Source organism: Oncorhynchus gorbuscha, linkage group LG12 (genome assembly GCF_021184085.1).
Source record: "Oncorhynchus gorbuscha isolate QuinsamMale2020 ecotype Even-year linkage group LG12, OgorEven_v1.0, whole genome shotgun sequence".
Lineage (NCBI taxonomy): Eukaryota > Metazoa > Chordata > Actinopteri > Salmoniformes > Salmonidae > Oncorhynchus > Oncorhynchus gorbuscha.
Genome location: NC_060184.1, coordinates 2,209,989 through 2,219,988, shown reverse-complemented (window position 1 = coordinate 2,219,988; position 10,000 = coordinate 2,209,989).

The following is a 10,000-nucleotide window of genomic DNA, read 5'->3' as shown; positions in this document are numbered from 1 at the left end:
ATATACAGACACTTCATACTAGATCAGATATACAGACACTGCATTAATACTAGTGTGGGGTGTCAGTAGCCTGTACATTAACCCTTTCCTCAACACTCATTCAATGTGTTGCTCAGCAAATATATACTTCATACAAATGTCAATTTAATGTTCATATAATTATATTTACAATACTCTACAACCAAACGTATTTGTTAAATCTCTGGTACCTAAGTAACAGTACTGCTAAATATATAAATGAGTGAACAGTAAAATACCCTAAATATAAAATATCAACAATCCAACAGTCTGAATTAGCACAGAGACCATTTTTCTTGTCTTAGACCATTTTAGTTCAATTCAACATTTTTCTTGGCGGAGAGTTAGATAAATATGCTGCCTAAAACAAGAGCCTCAGGAGCTGTGATCCATGAAACAGCACCAGCAGGGAGTAGGCATTCAAACCTGTATGTACGAGTGTGTGTGTGTGTGCGTGAGTGTCTGTGTGTCTGTTCCTGTGTGTGTATGTGTGACTGTTCCTGTGTGTGTGTGTGTGTGTATGTGTGCCTGTTCCTGTGTGTGTGTGTGCCTGTTCCTGTGTGTGTGTGTGTGTGTGTGTGTGTGTGTGTGTGTGTGTGTGTGTGTGTGTATGTGTGACTGTTCCTGTATGTGTGTGTATATGTGTGTCTGTTCCTGTGTGTGTGTGTGTCTGTGTGTCTATGTGTGTCTGTTCCTGTGTGTGTGTGTGTATGTGTGTGTCTGTGTGTCTGTGTGTCTGTCTGTGTGTGTTTACTGTGTGTGTTTACTATGTGTGTTTACAGTGTGTTTACTATGTGCCATTGGCAGAACACAAACACCAGAAATATCAGACAAAAACACTATTGTTAGATGTAATATGTGGCACACATGGTATGGTAGTAGAATGGTAGTAGAATGGTAGTAGAATGGTAATAGAATGGTAGTAGAATGGTAGTATTATGGTATTAGTATGGTAGTAGAATGGTAGTAGAATGGTAGTAGAATGGTAGTAGTATGGTAGTAGAATGGTAGTAGAATGGTAGTAGAATGGTAGTAGAATGGTAGTATTATGGTAGTAGAATGGTAGTAGTATGGTAGTAGAATGGTAGTAGAATGGTAGTAGTATGGTAGTAGAATGGTAGTAGAATGGTAGTAGAATGGTAGTAGAATTGTAGTAGTATGGTAGTGGAATGGTAGTAGAATGGTAGTAGTATGGTAGGAGAATGGTAGTAGAATGGTAGTAATATGGTAGTAGAATGGTAGTAGAATGGTAGTAGTATGGTAGTAGAATGGTAGTAGTATGGTAATAGAATGGTAGTAGAATGGTAGTAGTATGGTAGTAGAATGGTAGTAGAATGGTAGTAGAATGGTAGTAGAATGGTAGTAGTATGGTAGTAGAATGGTAGTAGAATGGTAGTAGTATGGTAGTAGAATGGTAGTAGTATGGTAGTAGCATGGTAGTAGTATGGTATTGGCATGGTAGTAGTATGGTATTGGCATGGTAGTAGTATGGTAGTAGAATGGTATTGGCATGGTAGTAGTATGGTAGTAGTATGGTATTGGCATGGTAGTAGTATGGTAGTAGAATGGTATTGGTATGGTAGTAGTATGGTAGTAGTATGGTATTGGCATGGTAGTAGTATGGTAGTAGAATGGTATTGGTATGGTAGTAGTATGGTAGTAGTGTGGTATTGGCATGGTAGTAGTATGGTATTGGTATGGTAGTAGTATGGTAGTAGAATGGTATTGGTATGGTAGTAGTATGGTAGTAGAATGGTATTGGTATGGTAGTAGTATGGTATTAGAATGGTATTGGCATGGTAGTAGTATGGTAGTAGTGTGGTATTGGTATGGTAGTAGTATGGTATTGGTATGGTAGTAGTATGGTAGTAGAATGGTATTGGTATGGTAGTAGTATGGTAGTAGAATGGTATTGGTATGGTAGTAGTATGGTAGTAGAATGGTATTGGCATGGTAGTAGTATGGTAGTAGTGTGGTATTGGCATGGTAGTAGTATGGTAGTAGTGTGGTATTGGTATGGTAGTAGTGTGGTATTAGCATGGTAGTAGTATGGTATTGGTATGGTAGTAGTATGGTAGTAGAATGGTATTGATATGGTAGTAGTATGGTAGTAGAATGGTATTAGCATGGTAGTAGTATGGTAGTAGTGTGGTATTGGTATGGTAGTAGTGTGGTATTAGCATGGTAGTAGTATGGTATTGGTATGGTAGTAGTATGGTAGTAGAATGGTATTGGTATGGTAGTAGTATGGTAGTAGAATGGTATTGGTATGGTAGTAGTATGGTAGTAGAATGGTATTGGCATGGTAGTAGTATGGTAGTAGTGTGGTATTGGCATGGTAGTAGTATGGTAGTAGTGTGGTATTGGTATGGTAGTAGTGTGGTATTAGCATGGTAGTAGTATGGTATTGGTATGGTAGTAGTATGGTAGTAGAATGGTATTGGTATGGTAGTAGTATGGTAGTAGAATGGTATTGGTATGGTAGTAGTATGGTAGTAGAATGGTATTGGCATGGTAGTAGTATGGTAGTAGTGTGGTATTGGCATGGTAGTAGTATGGTAGTAGTGTGGTATTGGCATGGTAGTAGTATGGTATTGGTATGGTAGTAGTATGGTAGTAGTATGGTATTGGCATGGTAGTAGTATGGTATTGGTATGGTAGTAGTATGGTATTGGCATGGTAGTAGCATGGTATTGGCATGGTAGTAGTATGGTAGTAGAATGGTATTGGTATGGTAGTAGTATGGTATTGGCATGGTAGTAGAATGGTATTGGCATGGTGGTAGTATGGTAGTAGTATGGTAGTAGTATGGTATTGGTATGGTAGTAGAATGGTATTGGTATGGTAGTAGTATGGTATTGGTATGGTAGTAGAATGGTATTGGCATGGTAGTAGTATGGTAGTAGTATGGTAGTAGTATGGTATTGGTATGGTAGTAGTATGGTAGTAGAATGGTATTGGAATGGTAGTAGTATGGTAGTAGTATGGTATTGGCATGGTAGTAGTATGGTATTGGTATGGTAGTAGTATGGTATTGGCATGGTAGTAGCATGGTATTGGCATGGTAGTAGTATGGTAGTAGAATGGTATTGGTATGGTAGTAGTATGGTAGTAGAATGGTATTGGTATGGTAGTAGTATGGTATTGGCATGGTAGTAGTATGGTATTGGTATGGTAGTAGTATGGTATTGGTATGGTAGTAGTAGGGTAGTAGTATGGTAGTAGTATGGTATTGGCATGGTAGTAGTATGGTAGTAGTATGGTATTGGTATGGTAGTAGTATGGTAGTAGTATGGTATTGGCATGGTAGTAGTATGGTATTGGTATGGTAGTAGTATGGTAGTAGTATGGTATTGGTATGGTAGTAGTATGGTAGTAGTATGGTATTGGCATGGTAGTAGTATGGTATTGGTATGGTAGTAGTATGGTATTGGCATGGTAGTAGTATGGTATTGGCATGGTAGTAGTATGGTATTGGTATGGTAGTAGCATGGTATTGGCATGGTAGTAGCATGGTATTGGTATGGTAGTAGCATGGTATTGGTATGGTAGTAGCATGGTATTGGCATGGTAGTAGCATGGTAGTAGTATGGTATTGGAATGGTAGTAGTATGGTAGTAGTATGGTATTGGCATGGTAGTAGTATGGTATTGGCATGGTAGTAGTATGGTATTGGCATGGTAGTAGTATGGTATTGGCATGGTAGTAGTATGGTAGTAGAATGGTAGTAGTATGGTATTGGCATGGTAGTAGTATGGTATTGGCATGGTAGTAGTATGGTATTGGCATGGTAGTAGCATGGTAGTAGTATGGTAGTAGTATGGTAGTAGTATGGTAGTAGCATGGTAGTAGTATGGTAGTAGCATGGTAGTAGTATGGTAGTAGCATGGTAGTAGTATGGTAGTAGCATGGTATTGGCATGGTAGTAGCATGGTATTGGCATGGTAGTAGCATGGTAGTAGTATGGTAGTAGTATGGTATTGGCATGGTAGTAGCATGGTAGTAGTATGGTATTGGAATGGTAGTAGCATGGTATTGGCATGGTAGTAGTATGGTATTGGCATGGTAGTAGTATGGTAGTAGTATGGTAGTAGTATGGTATTGGCATGGTAGTAGAATGGTATTGGCATGGTAGTAGTATGGTAGTAGCATGGTAGTAGTATGGTCGTAGTATGGTAGTAGTATGGTATTGGCATGGTAGTAGAATGGTATTGGCATGGTAGTAGTATGGTATTGGCATGGTAGTAGTATGGTAGTAGTATGGTATTGGCATGGTAGTAGTATGGTAGTAGTATGGTATTGGCATGGTAGTAGCATGGTAGTAGTATGGTAGTAGCATGGTAGTAGAATGGTATTGGCATGGTAGTAGTATGGTAGTAGTATGGTATTGGCATGGTAGTAGTATGGTAGTAGCATGGTAGTAGAATGGTATTGGTATGGTAGTAGTATGGTAGTAGTATGGTATTGGCATGGTAGTAGTATGGTATTGGCATGGTAGTAGTATGGTAGTAGCATGGTAGTAGAATGGTATTGGTATGGTAGTAGTATGGTAGTAGTATGGTATTGGCATGGTAGTAGTATGGTATTGGCATGGTAGTAGTATGGTATTGGCATGGTAGTAGTATGGTATTGGCATGGTAGTAGCATGGTAGTAGAATGGTATTGGTATGGTAGTAGTATGGTAGTAGTATGGTAGTAGTATGGTAGTAGTATGGTAGTAGTATGGTATTGGCATGGTAGTAGTATGGTATTGGTATGGTAGTAGTATGGTATTGGCATGGTAGTAGTATGGTATTGGCATGGTAGTAGTATGGTATTGGTATGGTAGTAGTATGGTAGTAGCATGGTAGTAGAATGGTATTGGCATGGTAGTAGTATGGTATTGGCATGGTAGTAATATGGTAGTAATATGGTGGTAATATGGTAGTAATATGGTAGTTATATAGTGGTAATATGGTAGTTATATGGTAGTAATATGGTAGTAATATGGTAGTAATATTGTGGTAATATGGTAGTAATATAGTGGTAATATGGTGGTAATATGGTGGTAATATAGTGGTAATATGGTGGTAATATGGTGGTAATATAGTGGTAATATGGTGGTAATATAGTGGTAATATGGTGGTAATATAGTGGTAATATGGTAGTAATATGGTGGTAATATGGTGGTAATATGATAGTAATATGGTGGTAATATGGTAGTAATATGGTGGTAATATGGTAGTAATATGGTAGTAATATTGTAGTAATACGGTAGTAATGTAGTAGTAATATGGTAGTAATATTGTAGTAATACGGTAGTAATGTGGTAGTAATATGGTAGTAATATAGTGGTAATATGTTGGTAATATGGTAGTAATATGGTAGTAATATGTTGGTAATATGTTGGTAATATGTTGGTAATATGGTAGTAATATGGTAGTTATATGGTAGTAATATAGGGGTAATATGGTGGTAATATGGTGGTAATATGGTAGTAATATAGTGGTAATATGGTGGTAATATGGTAGTAATATAGTGGTAATATGTTGGTAATATGGTGGTAATATGGTGGTAATATGGTAGTATTATGGTAGCAATATTGTAGTATTATGGAAGTAATATGGTAGTAATGTGGTAGTAATATGGTAGTATTATGGTAGTAATATGGTAGTAATGTGGTAGTAATATGGTAGTAATATTGTGGTAATATGGTGTTATTATGGTAGTAATATGGTGGTAATATGGTAGTAATGTGGTAGTAGTATGGTAGTAATATTGTAGTATTATGGTAGTAATATGGTAGTAATGTGGTAGTAATATGGTAGTAATATTGTGGTAATATGGTGTTATTATGGTAGTAATATGGTGGTAATATGGTAGTAATGTGGTAGTAGTATGGTAGTAATGTGGTAGTACTATGGTAGTAATATGGTAGTAATATGGTGGTAATATGGTAGTAATATGGTAGTAATATTGTGGTATTATGGTAGTAATATGGTAGTGATGTGGTAGTAATATGGTAGTAATATTGTGGTATTATGGTAGTAATATGGTAGTAATATGGTAGCAATATTGTGGTATTATGGTAGTAATATGGTAGTAATATGGTAGTAATATTGTGGTATTATGGTAGTAATATGGTAGTAATGTGGTAGTAATATGGTAGTACTATTGTGGTATTATGGTAGTAATATGGTAGTAATATGGTAGTAATATTGTGGTATTATGGTGGTAATACGGTAGTAATGTGGTAGTAATATGGTAGTAATATGATGGTAATATGGTAGTAATATGGTGGTAATATTGTGGTATTATGTTAGTAATATGGTAGTAATACGGTAGTAATGTGGTAGTAATATTGTGGTATTATGGTGTTATTATGGTAGTAATATGGTGGTAATATGGTAGTAATGTGGTAGTAGTATGGTAGTACTATTGTGGTATTATGGTAGTAATATGGTAGTAATATGGTGGTATTATGGTGTTATTATGGTAGTAATATGATGGTAATATGGTAGTAATATTGTGGTAATATGGTGTTATTATGGTAGTAATATGGTGGTAATATGGTAGTAATGTGGTAGTAGTATGGTAGTAATGTGGTAGTAATATGGTAGTAATATGGTAGTAATATGGTGGTAATATGGTAGTAATATGGTAGTAATATGGTAGTAATATTGTGGTATTATGGTAGTAATATGGTAGTGATGTGGTAGTAATATGGTAGTAATATTGTGGTATTATGGTAGTAATATGGTAGTAATATGGTAGTAATATGGTAGTAATGTGGTAGTCATATGGTAGTAATATTGTGGTATTATGGTAGTAATATGGTGGTAATATGGTAGTAATGTGGTAGTAATATGGTAGTAATATTGTGGTATTATGGTAGTAATATGGTAGTAATATGGTGGTAATATGGTGGTAATATGGTGGTAATATGGTGGTAATATGGTAGTAATATTGTGGTACTATGGTAGTAATATGGTAGTAATACGGTAGTAATGTTTTAGTAATATGGTAGTAATATGGTGGTAATATGGTAGTAATGTGGTAGTAATACGGTAGTAATGTGGTAGTAATATGGTAGTAATATGGTAGTAATGTGGTAGTAATATGGTAGTAATATGATAGTAATATGGTAGTAATGTGGTAGTAATATGGTAGTAATATTGTGGTATTATGGTAGTAATATGGCCATCCTAAACCTCTGCCTGACCCTGAGCCTGTACCTCTGCCTGACCCTGAGCCTGTACCTCTGCCTGACCCTGAGCCTTCCTGCCATCCTGTACCTCTGCCTGACCCTGAGCCTGTACCTCAGCCTGACCCTGAGCCTTCCTGCCATCCTGTACCTCTGCCTGACCCTGAGCCTTCCTGCCATCCTGTACCTCTGCCTGACCCTGAGCCTTCCTGCCATCCTGTACCTATGCCTGACCCTGAGCCTTCCTGCAATCCTGTACCTCTGCCTGACCCTGAGCCTGTACCTCAGCCTGACCCTGAGCCTGTACCTCAGCCTGACCCTGAGCCTGTACCTCTGCCTGACCTTGAGCCTGTACCTCTGCCTGACCCTGAGCCTGTACCTCAGCTTGACCCTGAGCCTGTACCTCTGCCTGACCTTGAGCCTGTACCTCTGCCTGACCCTGAGCCTGTACCTCTTCCTGACCCTGAGCCTGTACCTCTGCCTGACCCTGAGCCTTCCTGCCATCCAGTACCTCTGCCTGACCCTGAGCCTTCCTGCCATCCTGTACCTCTGCCTGACCCTGAGCCTTCCTGCCCTCCTGTACCTCTGCCTGACCCTGAGCCTTCCTGCCATCCTGTACCTCTGCACCTGTTGCTGTAATAAACAGTGTTACTTCTACACGGTCTGCGTCTTACCTTGACATCTGATATAGACTCTTGTGGGGGTCGTACAGCGAAATGGAGAACAGCACTGTGTCCGTGAGACTCGCAGCTCTCTAATCACTCGGACCATTCGGACAGATGCTGTGGTCTCAAGGCTGCCTTTCACCACAGGTGTGGAAGACATTGGTTGATGTGATGGATTGAGACACAAATAAACCAGATTGCTCTAGTTAAACTGGGGGGCTCAGACATTGACTTTAGGGGGTTTTAAACCCTATTTCTGGAAATGTACAAGTAGACATAATGATACTGATCTAATCTGAACTAAGAGTTTGGGAACTGTGTGTGTGTGTTAGTAACTGTGTGTGTGTGTGCGTAAGGAACTGTGTGTGTTAGTAACTCTGTCTGTCTGTCTGTCTGTCTGTCTGTCTGTCTGTCTGTCTGTCTGTCTGTCTGTCTGTCTGTCTGTCTGTCTGTCTGTCTGTCTGTCTGTCTGTCTGTCTGTCTGTCTGTCTGTCTGTCTGTCTGTCTGTCTGTCTGTCTGTCTGTCTGTCTGTCTGTCTGTCTGTCTGTCTGTCTGTCTGTCTGTCTGTCTGTCTGTCTGTCTGTGTGTGTGTGTGTGTGTGTGTGTGTGTGTGTGTGTGTGTGTGCGTGTGTGCGTGCGTGCGTGCGTGCGTGCGTGCGTGCGTGCGTGCGTGTGTGTGTGTGTTCATCAGCATCTGCATGTTCGTCTCCTGCCAGAGGCATGACTTAACATGCCATGATTAGCAGAGTAGAGTCAGACATTAGACACGTATCCTGTATTAGAGAGAGGTGAATATTAACAGTTATGTTTTGGACTGTCTCTCTCTCTGGCGCTGCATCAGACCGGCCCGCTCCCAGACGCTGGGCCAAACAATTACGGACAATTACGCAGCCTTCATCTGTAAAATGCCAGTGGTAGTTTACACAGCGGCCCGAACTCAATTAACATGTTATTATTGGGACACAAACACAAATTTGTGATCAGCTTCTGTTGGCTGCAGTGCTGTTGGTTGAAAGACAAGGTTTCAAGACAAGCATCCCTACAGCTCCACTCTGATCCGACAGAGAGAGAGAGAGTAACCATTAAATTCTACAACCACCTGAAAGGAAGCGATTCCCAAACCTTCCATAACAAAGCCATCACCTACAGAGAGATGAACCTGGAGAAGAGTCCCCTAAGCAAGCTGGTTCTGGGGCTTTTTTCACAAACACAAACAGACCCCACAGAGCACCATTTCAAAGCTCAGAGTCAGCCCAGGTACTTTCTTGTGGTGTCAGGACTTAGAATATGTGGACAACTACAAATACCTAGGTGTCTGATTAGACAGTAAATTCTCCTTCCAGACTCACATTAAACATCTCCAATCCAAAGTTAAATCTAGAATTGGCTTCCTATTTCGCAACAAAGCATCCATCACCCATGCTGCCAAACATACACTCGTAAAACTGATTATCCCACTGATCCGTGACTTGGGCGATGTCATTTACAAAATAGCCTCCAACACTCTACTCAGCAAATTGGATGCAGTCTATCATAGTGCCAAAGCCCCATATTATTCCCACCACTGTGACCTGTACGCTCTCATTGGCTGGCCCTCGCTTCATATTCGTTGCCAAACCCACTGGCTCCAGGTCATCTATAAGTCTGTGCTAGGTAAAGCCCCGCCTTATCTCAGCTCACCGGTCACCAAAGAAGCACCCACCCATAGCAAGCACTGCAGCAGGTATATTTCACTGGTCACCCCCAGAGCCAACACCTCCTTTGGCTGCCTTTCCTTCCAGTTCTCTGCTGCCAATGACTGGAAAGAATTGCAAAAATTACTTAAGCTGGAGACTCATATCTCCCTCACTAACTTTAAGCATCAGCTGCCATAGCAGCTTACAGATCATTGCACCTGTACATAGCCCATCTATAAATAGCCCACCCAACTACCTCATCTGCAAAATGTTATTTTTTCTTTCTCTTTTGCACCCCAGTATCTCTACTTGCACATTGATCTTCTGCACATCTAACACTCCAGTGTTTAATTGGTAAATTGTCATTATTTCTCCACTACGTGTTATTTATTTGTCACGAATCCCGCTTCCTGAGTCTGTGTTTGCCTGTGTTTCTGTCCTGGAGTGTGTTTCCCGT